Source organism: Lissotriton helveticus, chromosome 6, assembly GCF_964261635.1.
Source record: "Lissotriton helveticus chromosome 6, aLisHel1.1, whole genome shotgun sequence".
In the NCBI taxonomy this organism is placed as follows: Eukaryota; Metazoa; Chordata; class Amphibia; order Caudata; family Salamandridae; genus Lissotriton; species Lissotriton helveticus.
In genome coordinates this window covers 151356757-151372716 of record NC_136067.1, presented here as the reverse complement: position 1 = coordinate 151372716, position 15960 = coordinate 151356757, and the positions used below count along the sequence as shown (strand labels likewise).

General features: G+C 46.6%; 1 protein-coding gene across 1 annotated transcript in view; it reads left to right on the top strand.

The window, feature by feature from the left end:
- The window catches only part of PCARE (photoreceptor cilium actin regulator), a 143788-nt gene that overhangs the window by 126170 nt on the left and 1658 nt on the right, over positions 1 to 15960 (top strand). The window lies entirely within an intron of this gene.

Sequence of the window (15960 nt, the reverse complement as noted above, 5' to 3'; positions counted from 1 at the left end):
TCTTAAACTTTTTAGAAACATTCACAGTCACTGAATGATGTCATCAGTGTTGTCATTTGTCATCATTGATGTCACTGACTATGTCATGAGTTAGGTAATATGTGACGTCATCAGCAGTGCATTGCGGGGCGTGAGTTATAGTTAGCTCAGCTAACTATAAGGGCTGAATTTCTCTGGTTTTGAACCAGTGAAATTTCAGACTAACTATAATGTCCCTGAAACCTATGGTTTTTTCAGTGAATATACATATATATATATATATATACACTCCACTTCCCAGGTGCCTCGCTGCACCGAACAGGACCACGGACACGAAAATGGTTGCTAGCCAGATTTTTATTTACTGTGCAAAAGAACGTGCATGCCTCAGACGCGTTTCGGACACCAGGCTGTGTCCTTGTTCACATATATATATATCCTGTCAAAAGTGCCTCTGAACATAAGGACGCCACTCCACTGGTGAAGTTTACAAAACTATTTATTTCAGAAGCTGCACTTCATGTCCAGTATTTAAAGCCTCCCCCGACTCATTTCGAAGCTCCTGCTTCTTCCTCATGGGGCAATAGGCAGCACGTCACGAAATTAACCACAGCCCCTTGGTTGCATACTCTCTCCAGTGAGGTATGCTGGGGGCTGTAGTTCAATTCTTCCCTTCGGTGGGGTCCATTCATGAGCCTTGATTAGTGCCTTCAAACTCAATTCTCAGCCCTCCAGTGGGCTCCAGGCATCAGGTGCAGCGTATCAATTTGGATTAATCAGCGCTGTTTCAGGCAGAAAATTCCCACCATACAGTCCCGTTATAGTTGATACTGCCGGGTGGTGCATCCTCCGCAGCTGAGGCCGCCGCGTGATACAACCTGTCAAAAGTGCAACTGAACATAAGGACGCCACTCGCTGGTGAAGTTGACAAAACTATTTATTTCTGAAGCTGCACTTCATGTCCGGTATTTAAAGCCTCTACCGACGCGTTTCGAAGCTCCTGCTTCTTCCTCATGGGGCAATAGGCAGCACGTCACGAAATTAACCACAGCCCCTTGGTTGCATACTCTCTCCAGTGAGGTATGTTGGGGGCTGTAGTTCAATTCATCCCTTCGGTGTGGTCCATTCATGAGCCTTGATTAGTGCCTTCAAACTCAATTCTCAGCCCTCCAGTGGGCTCCAGGCATCAGGTGCAGCGTATCAATTTGGATTCGCCAGCGCTGTTGTCAGGCAGAAAATTCCCACCATACAGTCCCGTTATAGTAGATACTGCCGGGTGGTGCATCCTCCATGGCTGAGGCGGCCGCGTGATAATATTGGGGTCCTTAATCCTGTTACTTCCCAGGTGTTTCATCACCTGTCCCTTATGTTACCATGTTCCTCACATCATTCCCCTTCATGTTATCTTCTCGCCTTTCTCCCTCCCTAGCCCCACCGTAACCCCATTCCTTCTTCCCTCTATTCTGGCCTATCACACTTACACAGTCAGCCAATTCCCAGTTTGGTTCTAAATGTTACTGCTTATATCTTGGATTTTATATTTATTGTTCTTGACTTTTTTGTTCTAACTTATGATTGTATTATTTGATCTTGTGCTTCTCCTGTAAAGCGCTCTGATACCTTTGGGTCTAGCCAGCGCTATATAAAACTGTTTAAATAAATAAACCTGTCAAAAGTGCCTCTGAACATAAGGACGCCACTCCGCTGGTGAAGTTTACAAAACTATTTATTTCTGAAGCTGCACTTCATGTCCGGTATTTAAAGCCTCCCCAGACGCGTTTCGAAGCTCCTGCTTCTTCCTCATGGGGCAATAGGCAGCATGTGACGAAATTAACCACAGCCCCTTGGTTGCATACTCTCTACAGTGAGGTATGCTGGGGGCTGCAGTTCAATTCTTCCCTTCAGTGGGGTCCGTTCATGTGCCTTGATTAATGCCTTCAAAACAGCGCTGGTGGATCCAAATTGAGACGCTGCACCTGATGCCTGGAGCCCACTGGAGGGCTGAGAATTGAGTTTGAAGGCATTAATCAATCCCTCTTACCTCTCCTGTTCCTCCGACGCTCCTCTGGACTGCCCATCTGGAACACTAGACCATCTTAGCCTGAACCACGCACATGCATGGTTCAGACTAAGTCGTTGTTCGTGCAAGTCGTAGTTAAGGTATTGCCATCTAGACGAATGCAGACGGCCCCACCGACTCAGAGAAAGTCGACGTTGAGGCCACACATGGTCTGTGACTGCCGGCCACCCCCCGCCATAACATGCAGAACACCGTTACATATTCAAACTTCTAACAAAGAATTTTCTTTGGAAGACGGGGAGCCTCGAGCCCGAGACTCCCCGGCCGTATTTATTAAAATATGAAACAAAATTAAAGATGTTGGCGACAACAAAGGTGCCGTCGATCCTCTCGGCATCAAAGAGAACGATGTCAAAGCAGTCATTGAAGTCCCCAGGGTCGACGTTGATTTGTGGACCAGCTGGAAATGTCTCGAAATGTTCTCCAACCTTATCCAGTTCTTCTTTGGCAAGGATTTCACCTGTGTATGACCTCGTCACATTTAATGATGTTTTAATAGGAAAGGCAGCAAAACTTAGTATCAATATTCTGCATCAGCGATATTTGAAACTCCATCACAGAGCAGCATCTAGACCCCTATTACCTCTCGTCTCAGGCTTGTTGGAACAAGTATTTTCTCACTCCAGTGTGTGTGGGTTCTGCACTGCCCCGTATTCTGAAAAAATAAAAGGCATCTGATCAAGACCCTCTTTTCCTCAGGTATGATCCGACACTTGACTCTGTCATCGTTGCTGCTGCAAGAAAGAAGCATCCAGGGTCATCCTCTTCCATAGTACTCCCGGATAAAGGCAGCAAACAAATGGACTCACTGGATAAAAAGATGAGTAACACCTCTGCATCTTTTTTTAAAGTGGCCAGCACCTCCGCCTTATCGGGGAGGTACAACAGATCTCTATGGGATTCACTATCCAGATTCACTGAGAAGTTGCCTAAAGAGGACAAGCAAGATTTCCAGGAGATCCTTCAAGAGGGTGGCCAATCAAGTCATTAGTGTAGCCGCTGATGCCTCAGATCTCAAGGCTCATAGATACTATCATAGCATCTGCGCACAGCAATCTTTCTGGTTACGTCTTACAGGTCTCAAACCTGAAGCCCAACACTGCATATTAAATTTGCCATTCACCGGCACCTCATTTATCAGCGCGCATGCAGATGATAAGATGGCAAAAATAAAGACAGACCTGGACACCCTCAGAGCTGTGGGCCTTGCAAAATGCAAAGAGTTTCGCCCCTACAACTGTCATTCCTATCAGCAGAGTGTTCAAACCCCTTACTGGTCAGATCATCAGCAACAATACCATTCTCACAGACCTGCGCGAGGAAGAGGGACTCCTTATCCATCAGCCTCTGCATCAAAAACACCAGAGAAGCAATGAGCATTTGCTTTCCCTTTCTCCGTGTCCCACTCCGGTGGGCGGGGGAAGTATTGTTACGCACCTGGACAAGTGCCGAAAGATTACAAACGACAAGTGTGTCTTGAATATTCTGCATAATAGTTACTCCATCAGGTACAAGACCACCCACTGCGTAAAATGTCCATATATCAACAGGTCTTGCTACAATAAGAAGTCAACACACTGTTCCAGAAAGACTCCATCGAAGAAGTCCCAGCCTGCCAACAAAGGCTAGGAATGTATTCACGCTACTTTCTGGTTCAGAAAATAAGTCAGAATCGGGAGTACAGATTAATTCTAGACTTACGACTTTTGAACAAGTTTATCCGCAATGAAAAGTTCAGAATGCTTGCTCTCCACCAGATCTACCCACAGCTCCACCAAGGGGACTGGATGTGTGCAATCGATCTTCAGGATGTTTACTTCCACAATCCCATCAAGAAACACAGGAAGTTCCTCCGCCTCAAAGTAGCATCCACGCACTACCAATACAAGGTCTGGCCCTTCAGGCTCAAGTCATCGCCTCGTATGTTCTACAAGTGCATAGCGGTGATAGCGGCATACCAGTGGAGGAGAAAAATCTTCATCTATTCATACTTAGACGACTGGGTAATCAAAGGTTCCTCCACTAACTCTGGATCATCTATATACCTGCATCCAAGCTCTGCAACAGTTAGGACTACAAATCAATTTCAAGAAATCCACACTAAATCCTACTCAAACCATACATTACCTGGGAGCAATCCTGGATACAAAATATTCAAGAGTGTATCCTTCGTAGGAGAGGTTATCCTCAATCAACAAGAAATGCCTCACTCTCCTCCAGACTCCTTTTCCATCGGCCAGGCAAGCAGCCTCTCTCCTAGGCACAATGGCTTCTTGCGTCTACATCGTTCCCAATGTCAGGCTACACATGCAACGGCTCCAGTAAACACTCTCAAATCTTGGGCCTCTGGGAAGACAGAGGGCCCGATTCACAGAACTAACTTAAGACAAAATCCTAAACTTACTACCATTTTGGTATTCACAGAAGGCACTTACTCATTTTGGTATTCACAGAAGACACTTACTCATTTCGGTATTCACAGAAGTTAGGAGTCCTAACTTTAGGACTCTTAAATGCCTTCTGTGAATACCGAAAGTCTTAAAGTTAGGATTTTTCTCAATTTAGTAGTACTAAAGTTAGGACTCCTAACTTTAGGACTCCTAAATGCCTTCTGTGAATGCCGAAAGTCTTAAAATTAGGATTTTTCTCAATTTAATAGTAGTAAAGTTAGGACTCCTAACGTTTGGACTCCTAAATGCCTTCTGTGAATACCGAAAGTCTTAAAATTAGGGTATTTCTCAGTTTAGTAGTAGTAAAGTTAGGACTCCTTACTTTAGAACTCCTAAATGCCTGCTGTGAATACCGAAAGTCTTAAAATTAGGATTGTTCTCAATTTAGTAGTAGTAAAGTTAGGACTCCTAACTTTCGGACTCCTAAATGCCCTCTGTGAATACCGAAAGTCCTAAAATTAGGATTTTTCTCAACTTTACTACTACTAAACTGAGAAAATTCCTAATTTTAAGACTTTCGGTATTCACAGAAGGCATTTAGGAGTCCTAAAGTTAGGAGTCCTAACTTTGCTACTACTAAATTGAGAAAAATCCTAATGTTAAGTTTTTGGTATTCACAGAAGGCATTTAGGAGTCCTAAAGTTAGGAGTCCTAACTTTGCTACTACTAAATTGAGAAAAATCCTAATTTTAAGACTTTTAGGGCCCGATGTAGGCCACCAAATACCGGTCGGTAACGGCCGAATTCGGCCGTTACCGACCGGTATTTGGTGATTGAGATGTAGGGGGGCCAATATTTTGCACAATCGGTAAATTTACCGAATCGGTAAATTTACCGATTCTGTAAAATACCGAATCGGTAATTTTACCGAGTCGGTAAATTCCAGATGTAGGTAGCACTGTTTACAGTGCTACAGGCCTTCAGAATTCGGTATTTTACCACCCAATCCTTTTGGGTGGTAGAATACCGAATACAGGTGTACATGCACATCTGTGCATGTACACCTGTGCCATGTGGCACACGTGCCTGTACTTGGGGTGCTAGAGGGTGTCAAAGTGACACCCCCTGCACCCTTGCAGGATTCAGTATTTACCGAATCGGTAAATACTGATTCGGTATTTCCCATTGATTCCTATGGGCTACAATGGGAAATAGCGAATCGGTATTTACCGATTCGGTAAATACCGACTCGTACAGATTCGGTAATTTTTTACCTACATCTGCCTGCTTCAGATTTACCGACGCTTAAATACCGAATCGGTATGATTCGGTATTTAAGAGTCGGTAAATCTGAATTACCTACATCGGGCCCTTAGTATTCACAGAAGGCATTTAGGAGTCCTAAAGTTAGCAGTCTTAACTTTACTACTCCTAAACTGAGAAAAATTCTAACTGTAGGACTTTCGGTATTCACAGATGGCATTTAGGAGTCCTAAAGTTAGGACCCCTAACTTCTGTGAATACCGAAATGAGTAAGTGTCTTCTGTGAATACCAAAATGAGTAAGTGCCTTCTGTGAATACGAAAATGGTAGTACGTTTAGGATTTTGTCTTAAGTTATTTCTGTGAATCGGGCCCAGAGTGATCCTCTCACAGATGGCCAAGGAATCGCTTCAATGGTGGATGCAGTGTCGTCATCTCAATATAAGAGTCCCTTTTCAACAGGAACTTCCCACACAGATGCTTACTACAGACGCTTCCCTCCAGGGTTGAGGAGCCCATATGGGTTTTCTTCAAGTTCAAGTCTGTGGTCGGACAAAGAGAAACTATACAATATCAACATGTAGGAACTGAGAGCAGTCCATCTCGGACTCAAGTATTTTTACCCGTCCATACAGACACACTCCCTCCTAGTACAGAAAGACAATATGACAACAGTGCACTATCTGAACAAGCAGAGAGGAACTCGATCACGTCCCAGGTCTCTCGAGGCTCAAGCCATTATATAGAAGAGGCTACTTGACCATCTCAGCTATCCACCTACCAGACACACTAAATGTTCAGGCAGACTTTCTCATTCGCAACTTCAACAAAGCTCTTGACTGGATACTAAATGAAGAAGTTGCGCAAGGCATTTTCCAACAATGGGGAATGCCGCAAATCGACCTGTTTGCAGACAAAACAAACTGAAAATGCCACAACTTCGCATCTAGGTTCTCCCAACTAGGATTGAAGGGGAATGCTCTTTTGATCAACTGGCCAGAGACATTTTTATATGCATTTCCTCCCATTACCCTGATCCCGATGGTCATCAACAAATTTTACAGAGCCAGGACCAGGATAATCCAGATTGCTTTGGAGTGGCCTCGCCAGTGGTGGTACACAGATTCCTTCACCTGTCCGAAAGACCACGCAGGAAGTTGCCAAGCAGACCCGATCTCCAAACTAGGAAGGAAGATCTTCCACCTCAACCTTCCCTCTCTGAGCTTGACAGCATGACTTCTGAATTCCTGCAATATGGACACTTAGGGCTTTCACAAGACTGTAGGGACATCTTGAAAGAGTCTAGAAGGCCTTCTACCAGGAAATCATATGCTTTCAAATGGAGGCGCTTCTATTTATGGTTTTCACATAATGGTCATCATCCTATCCTAGGTCAAGAATATGTGATCTTACCTTATCTATTGCACCTAGGAATGTCTGGCCTGCATTTTACATGCATAAAGGTACACCTTGCGGCTATTACTGTCTACAGAAAGCCTCCCGCACAGGCTTCCTTTTTTAAAAAGCCTGTAGTCAAAGACTTCCTAGAAGGTTGGAACAAGGTTTACCCACCTGCAAGAACACCTTCTCCCTCAAGGGAGCTCATTGTGGTTCTCTCAAAATGAAGGTGCCCCCTTTTTGAACCCATACATAAAGCGTCTTTACAACTCCTTACCTGGAAGACCACTTTCCTAGTCGCTATCACTTCGGCACACAGAGTCAGCGAAATCCAGGCTCTTTGCGCAAAAGAACTTTAACTGTTTTTTCATGCAAACAGGGTAGTTATGAGAACACTTCCTAATTTTTTGCCTAATGTCATTTCTGATTTCCATATCCATCAGACCATACTCCCCCAACATTTTTTAGCATCCCTTCCACACCACCATACAGGGCTTTACACTCATTAGACCTCAAGAGAGTTCTTAGGTTTTACCTCGACAAAACTAAGGAGATCAGACAATGTGGCTACTTGTTTATTAAAAATATGGCCCAATGCGCACTAGTTTAGCTGCTTCCAAGCAATCTATCTCTAGGTAGATAGTCTCTTCTATATCTCTCACTTACCAGTTAGCCAATAAGCACTTTACTTGTAGACTTAGAGCTCATTCTACAAGGGGCACACCTTAGCTCGCCATTAGTGTCTGGACTCAAACACTCAGGCAGATGTCCAAGTAGGGCAGGCTTCATTAAGAAACTTTTTTCGTTAACTGTCTTATTTGCTGCTAGTAACTGTCTTGTATTCTTCCGCAGGGGTATAGGATGTGCTAGCTATTCTATTCAGTGCTTATGACTATTGATGAGTATCCCCGGGAAGAGAAGGGTAGGTTATCTGTAATCCAGCGGCGGCTGGCATAAATCGTAGTGGCAGGGTGGGGAGATGTGTGGATGAGAAAGAAAAAAAAAGAATATACTTACCTAATTGCGTCTCTCCTCCGTTGTCTCTCTAAGGGGCAGATTTACAAGCCCCTTGCGCCACTTTTGTGTCACTTTTCCCATGTTCAAAATGACGCAAAAGTGGTGCATGGGGCTTGTAAATCTACCCCTAAGTATCTTCCAGCCGAGGGGCGTGGCCACGGAGGCGACCAAGATTGCCGCCTTTGCCTGAAGCTCCGCCAGCCGGGCTAAACTAACTTGCTTTCCCCTAATGTAGGAGCATTCCTGCTCCAGCAGACACCTTCCATCTGCTGCCAGGGACCGAGGGGAACAACCTGATGCCGGATCCGGGCGGCAACGACGAATGGGGCAGGCGTGAGGCAGACCGGCACAAAGAGCGGACGTGGCCCGGCTGCCTTTCCCGGCAACGACATCGCGGTCTGTGGCGGTGGTGAGTGTGGCCCCGGTGCGTGCTTAGCGCTGCCCTGCGCTCTTTCCCCGCTCCTCCTGCGGGCTTTCCTCCCCCTGTCCCTCCCGCTGCAGCTGCCGGCTTTGCTCCGTCGGGTTCGGGGCACTTTCGGTGCCTGGCCTGTGGGTTGCGGCGGGGGGCGAGACGGGCTAGCGGGGAGGCCCCAGTGCTCCTGACTGAGGCGGTGGCGGCGCTGGGCCTCATCGGTCGTGCTGGCTTCCGACCCCCCCTGGCCGCCTAACTGCCACGAATGAGACGGCCTGCTTTGGGGTAGACACGCGTGAGCAGGTATGCAGCCATATGATTCCTCAGCTCCAATGTAGCATTATTGGATCCGCTGACAGCTCCTGAGGCCTTGGATTTCCCCTGATAGCTGCCGATCACTAGGGGTTTTCTCTGCTTGTACTGGAAGATCCCACTGGCGCCTCTGCGTGTCTTGGCGCTCCACCGGTGCCCTCAGACCAGTACCTGCATCCACTCCTCGGTCCACTCTGTCCTGTGTGGATCATTGTTGTTCTGCTGCTTTTTGCCAACCGCATTCTCCCCTGTGCTCTGACCCAGTCCTGCCATCGGACTTGTATTGCCGCTCCACTGTTCTTCCTTGGAAGCTCTACCACTTTCTATCCGCTGACCAGCGTTGTCGCTATTGTCACACGGCGTTATCCACCACAAGTTGGTATCGCTGCCTATCACGTAGGCTGAGGCTCCCTCGCATGCTTAGACTGCGCCTCTCTGCCCTCTGATTCAACTGTAGCTGCGGTTCTGCCAGACCACTGACAAGTCTCTTTCCTCTCCCTAAAGAATGGGGAAGAAGGATCCCAAGCAACGCATGCTTCAGTTCGACAAAGCCCCTGGCCCTTCATCGGATGTCCCTACAGGCCAGGCTGATGGGACTATGGGCTCGAACGACGCGGAAGCCCCTGCCACTCTTGCGACGGCCATGCTCAACGAAATGAGGGCAGGTTTCAAAGCACTTGACAGCTGCTTTGATGACCTTGACAAGAAATTGGCTGACATGGGGTCTAAGATTCAAGCACACGATCGGAGACTAGATGTTGTCGAGGCAAGGATATCGGACATCGAAGATGGCGCATCATCCTCACTGAAGCGGCTGGATAGGGTGGAGAAGATCCTCAAAGACGCCGCTATTAAGAATGAGGATTTGGAGGTGCGCAGCCGCCGAAATAATATCCGAATCATTGGAGTTCCGGGGACAACCTCCACTGGTCGCATGGACACCTTTGTGGAACAATTGCTTACAGAACTGTTTGGTAGGGACACGTTCACACAGGGCTTCGTGGTGGAGGGCGTCCACAGATCGCTGGGGCCCGTCCGCGGCCGGCCTTCCCCCGCGTCCCATCATTGCCAGACTCATGAATTTCAGAGATAGAGATGCTGTCCTCCGTTCGGCTCGTGACAAGGGGGACGTCCAATGGCAGGGGAGCAAATTGGCCTTTTTCCCTGACTTCACCATCATGGTTCAAGAGGCAAGAAGCAAATTCAATGGAGTCAAAGCAACCCTGAAGAACTTGGGCTTTACCCGGCGAGGTTAAAAGTCGATGTGGATGGCAGATTTCGTATATTCGATACTCCCACTGAGGCGCAGGAATTTTGCCAAGAACACAAGAGGAAACATTCTGGGGCAACCGGCGTGCCCGCTCTGTCTCCCCGTCTCAGGGGGGCTCGCAGGACAGTGTTGAACTCTTCTCCAAGCCCAGGACTGGCTGAATGATTATCGCAGTTATCACTGTATTCTGCTATATTTACCTTATATTGGCATTTCTAACCTACATGCTGAGTTCATATTTCTTACTGCCCGGCCGGCGTGGCGTTGCCACGCCCTATGGTGAATACCAAAGTTTCTCTGTTGTGTATGCCTTTTTTGCGTTGTGCACATTTGGTTTCCACTATAATGGGTCAGTTTATATTGCACACGTATTTGACTAGGCAAGTTGGGGTCTCCCTCTATGGGGTCAGTAGGAGGCTGGGTGGTGGGTGGGATATTTGCGCAGATTCATTGTTTCTTTTACAGTCATTGCTCGGGTTGCTAGTTTACGGCAGAAGATTTGCATGCATTGCGGTGCGATTATGGTTACTGCTCTCCGATGGTTAAGCTAGGGCACCAGCCCGGTCCTTCCGGGCTCTCTTTGATGTCATGGAACGTTAGGGATCTAAACAATACTAAAAAGCGACTACAAGTTCTCAACTACATAGTCAGACACAACATTGATATCGTGTTCATGCAGGAGACGCATTTGTCCGATTCAGACCATGCTCCCATTGCGAAGGGTTGGGGTTCCCATTGATTTTTTTCGAACTATAGTCGGTATGCTAGGGGGGTTGCTATACTCATACATAAGCGTGTTCCCTTTTCACTACACAAGACCTTGACTGATGTTGAGGGTCGAACACTGATTGTTACGGGTTCCTTGTTGGGACACAGGATCTCCTTTGCCGGGATTTATGGTCCAAATGTGAACTCCAAACCTATTTCCATGAGCTGCAGGTGCGGCTCCTCTTATTTGATCCTGGACTGTTGATACTAGGGGGGGATATCAACTTACTGATGAATCTTTCCAGGGATAGCACTTCCACTTCCCCTGACACTAACCCCCGCTCCCGACAAGCCCTCCACGAAATATGCACTCATTTTTCTCTAATAGATTTTGAAAACAAAATGCATGCACAGCTTCCGGAATTCACGCACTATTCAGGGTTCCACAATACTTGGACCAGGATAGATTACTGGTTATTCTCCCCGGGAATTGCTGGCTGGATGGGAGGGCTGCTTACTTTGCCCCGCACACTCTCGGACCACTCTCCGATTTTCCCAGGCCGGGTGGATAGGAAAGGCAATGGCGCTTCCCTGGAAACGCGTTACTAGATCCGTTTTTAGTTAGAAAGTTAGACAGGCCATTGAAGATTATTTCGAAATCAACACTGGATCGGTGGGCACCTGGGCAGTTCTCTGGGAGGGGTTCAAGGCTTATATCAGAGGCGTTTGTGTCGCCAAACATGCAGGAGTCCTGCGGGATCTTCGCTCCACCTTGAATCGTGTTGAGGCAGACATCGCTGCCCTGGACCGAGAGTTAATGGTCACTGGATCCAGTGCAGGAGAGGCTAGACGCTTGGCCCTGCTGCTCGAATTTAGGGAGGCTGCAGAACGTGAGTTATTTTTTCTTACTAAACAACACGTTGCGCGACGATATGGAGAGGGCGAAAGACCTGGTAGATTATTGGCTCATACTCCCCGCCTCCCACAAGACTCAGCTTATATCACGGATATAATTGGCCCTAATGACACTCTACTACACTCTACCCCAGATATATGCGATTCCTTTCTTTCATATTACAAAACATTATATACTTCCAGACTCACTGGGGATCTATAGGAACAGGGGAACTATCTAGCAGAGATAGCGATGGTCTACTTAGAACGATACATGCAGGACATTTTGGCCATTCCCATTACCCAGGACAGCATATTGGAGGCCATCGATGCATTGCGAAGCTCCTCGGCTCCCGATCTTGCCGGCTTTTCCGCAGACTTTTATAAAGCCTATAAAGATGTCTTAGTTCCGAGACTGTTGGAGGTGTATTCTGAGGCATTAGAGGTGGGTATCCTTCCCCCAACAATTAGGGAAGCGGTCATTATTCTGCTCCCCAAGCCAGGCAGGGACCCTAAACTATGTAGCTCGTATAGGCCGTTGTCTTTATTAAATCTTGATTATAAGATACTGGTCAAGGTAATTGCGGTACGATTGTCCTTATTAATGGAATCCATCATTTCGCCGGCATAGTCGGGTTTCGTGCCTCATAGGTCCACATCACTCAATCTGCAAACCTTATTCACTGTATTGCATAGGATCGATCCCACCACACCCGCTGCCGCTGTCCTCCTTGACGCCGAAAAGGCATTTGATTCCCTCGAGTGGCCCTTTTTCCTGTCCATCATGCGACGTATGGGCATGCCCGAATGCTTCGTCTCCGCAGTGACTCTGCTGTACACCCAGCCGACTGCTAGATTGCGCCTGAACGGCACTCTTTCTGGCCCTTTCACTCTGTCCCGTGGCACGCGGCAGGGCTGCCCCTTAGCCCCAGTGCTTTTTATTTTGGCGATGGATCCACTGGTACGCCACTTCCAGGAAAAACACCTGCACTGTTGGCATACAATTTCGTACTGGCCCCCTCTTGACCTCGCTCTATGCGGATGATACTATTTTGTACGTTAGAATGCCCCAACTTAATCTCGAACCTTTAATTTTGGAAATCATTCGCTTCGGTAAGTTTTCCGGGCTCAATATCAACTGGCAGAAGTCGATTATTTTTCCACTAACAGCCGGCACGACTTCATGGGCCTGTGAATTCTCCCTTGAGTGGTGCCAAGACGCGGTCAAATATCTTGGAGTTTATATTCACCTTGACACCACTACCATGATTAGGCTGAATTACGGTAGGGCGATCAGCTCCCTTGAGTCCCAAATTGTGAAATGGCTGCGGCTGCCATTGTCAATGGCTGGGAGGGTCGCCATAATTAAAATGGTAGTCCTCCCTTGGTTCTTATATCTTTTTAATAATATTCCCATCCCACTTGCCAAAACCTTTTTTTCACAACTGCGTACACTCTTACTGCGCCTTGTCTGGGAGGACAAAACACCTCGGGTCAACTGGCAGACTTTGACCCTCCCATATGAGCGGGGAGGCTTTGGTGTCCCAAACTTTTATTTATACTACCTGACAGCACAATGTTGTTATGCACATGTTTGGTTTCATCCAGACGTACGCATCCCATATTTGAAGCCGGAGGCAGACCTGGTGCTCCCTCGACACCTTTCCACTATCCTACCTACGGGATTCCCTTGGGACCCCCACGACATTCAAACTGTATCGACCACATGCTGGGCATGGGACAGGCTGCGTAGACTGCTGGGCCTTGAAAGGCTGTTTTCCCCGGCATTACCTCTACCTAACCCCTCGCTGATTCCAATAACGGGTGAGATTTTGATCCAACGCACACTGGAGAAATGTAATATTCGCACGATAGGCGACCTATTCCCTGAGGGCCATGCCTTCTCGGTACTAGAGGATGCCCGATTCACCCAACGCTCCATTATGGACACCTTTGTTTTGACTTGTATGAACTCCATATTTCGAGCCACATTCCCTTCATTCCCTACGGCCCCCGAACCGACCCCACCATTGACTCTGCTTATCCAGAATCCTACTGGCGCACATTTGATCTCCAAACTATACAAACAATGTGGAGTCTCCATGCCTTTTTCTGACGCCAAGGTGCGTGCGGCCTGGGAGGTGGAGTTGGGTAGGCCAATTACTGACGACCAATCGAGCAGTGCTGTAGGGCTACCAAGGAGATCTCTTTGAACAGCAGGCGCAAACTACTTCATTTGAAGTTTCTTCGTAGAATGTATCACACACCTGCACGTTCACATAGAATTGATCACAATAGGCCCCACTACTATCAGAAGTGCAGGGCTCCCTTTGCTGATTTTACTCACCTCGACTGGACGTGTCCCAAGATACACCAATACTGGTCCCTGGTCCACACCACTCTAGGCAACATACTTTCTGTGCAGCTCTTGCCCACCCCTGAGATCGCACTACTGGGTTATGTGGCCAATTTTCCCCGGGCAGTCAAGAAGCTGGCAGCGCTGGGCTTCCTGTTGGCTAAAAAAGAGGTTGCTCTATTGTGAGGTAGCAAGAGAGCCCCAACACTGCAGGCGTGGCTCAGAAGCTTGGCTTTTTGTAACGTTAACTGTGAGGAATACTCCACTCTGATTCCTAGCTCGTCACGACCAGTGGACATTTGGGGCCCATATAGGGATTACATTGTCAAGAAACAATCCGATACACACTTACAGACAGCAAGCGGCATTGTTCCTGAAGGGGTCGGCTAGACGCGAGTTTTGGAACATATGCCTGTATGGTTGATCTGCCTTTATTAGTTGCCGCTGTCATTGTGGTGATGTTTATTATACTTCCGTTCATTTAGAAGCTATTGTCTCCTAGTGTTGTAAATCTTTCTATTGTCCGCTTTTGATCTCTGTCATTGCTTTCTGCCCATAATGCACTGTCCCTTTACATCAGTGACTGTAATGCCTTTACCGCTTGTTTTTTTCTTTTTGTTAATGCTGCCGATGCTATAATCTGTAATGTACTGATTATTTCGTTCCTATATATAAAACTGGGGAAAAAAAAGCTTTAAAAAAAAAAAAAGTATCTTCCAGCCGAAACAGAAGCAGGACGCACACGGGCTCCCCTAAGCCAATTACAACGCTGCACTGCAGCCGTGGTTCGGCGCTCAGACAGGCAGTGGGAGCCTGTGCATGTTCTACACCCAGGCTGTATTACGCAAAGTGCACCATCATGCAAACTTACAGTGTGCCCACCACTTCTCCTCCTACTCCTCTGTGAGCAGAGCATCCATGCCCCGCAAACCTTGGTCAGCAGGGAAAAATAAAATGATAATAATATAATGTTATTATCATTTTATTTTTCCTTATGTACACTGCTGAAAAGCAGTGGGGCGATGCTTCTCCGCCTGAGCAGAGGAGTGCCACTAATGTAATCCTAGTTCTCTTGCAGGGGAATACTCATTAAAGTAATAAGCAACCCTTCCTCCTCCTCGGATGAATACTTAACACAGCAGCTGTGAAATGGTTTATCCTCTGAATGTTTTTTCGTCACCGTACAAAGGTCCTGACCTAACTGTCACCTGAGGGCATGATGCGATTCAGGAGGTCTTGCAGGTCTTAAAGGTACGGTGTTAGTTTTCTCTGTTATGTTTTTTAATGCAGCCTTCTGGCTAACAGTAACTTTCATTCCCTTGCCTTTTTCCTTTCAAATAAAGGGTTATGTTTTACACTTTAAAGTGTTCATGTTCTGTATTGCAGAAATGAGTATGGTTCATTTTAAATGAAAAACTCAATGCAATTTCGGAATTTTGTATCCTCTATTTGCTTTAGGCTGCATGTATATATGTATGTATATATATATATATATATATATATATACATACATATATATATATATATATATATATATATGTATATATATCCTTTCACCAAATCTAATTAGACTTGGAAGAAGACGAGCGCAGACCTCCAAATTGTGCAGCAATTATTTTGTTTGTCTTCTGCCATTACGCGTTTCAGCCGTACAAGCGGCCTTGATCACATATATATTGTCTATATATATATGTATAGATATATATTTTAGGTTATTACGTACTTTGGTATGGTTTAAACATACATATATATTGTCTTTGATATGTGCTCCGGGGTCCCCGCACATGGGCAGGACTATTCCGTGCTCATGACTTTGATGAGTATTCCACTGGAAAATAACTAGGATTGCAGGTAAGTAACTTATCCTTACATTATGTTTTGT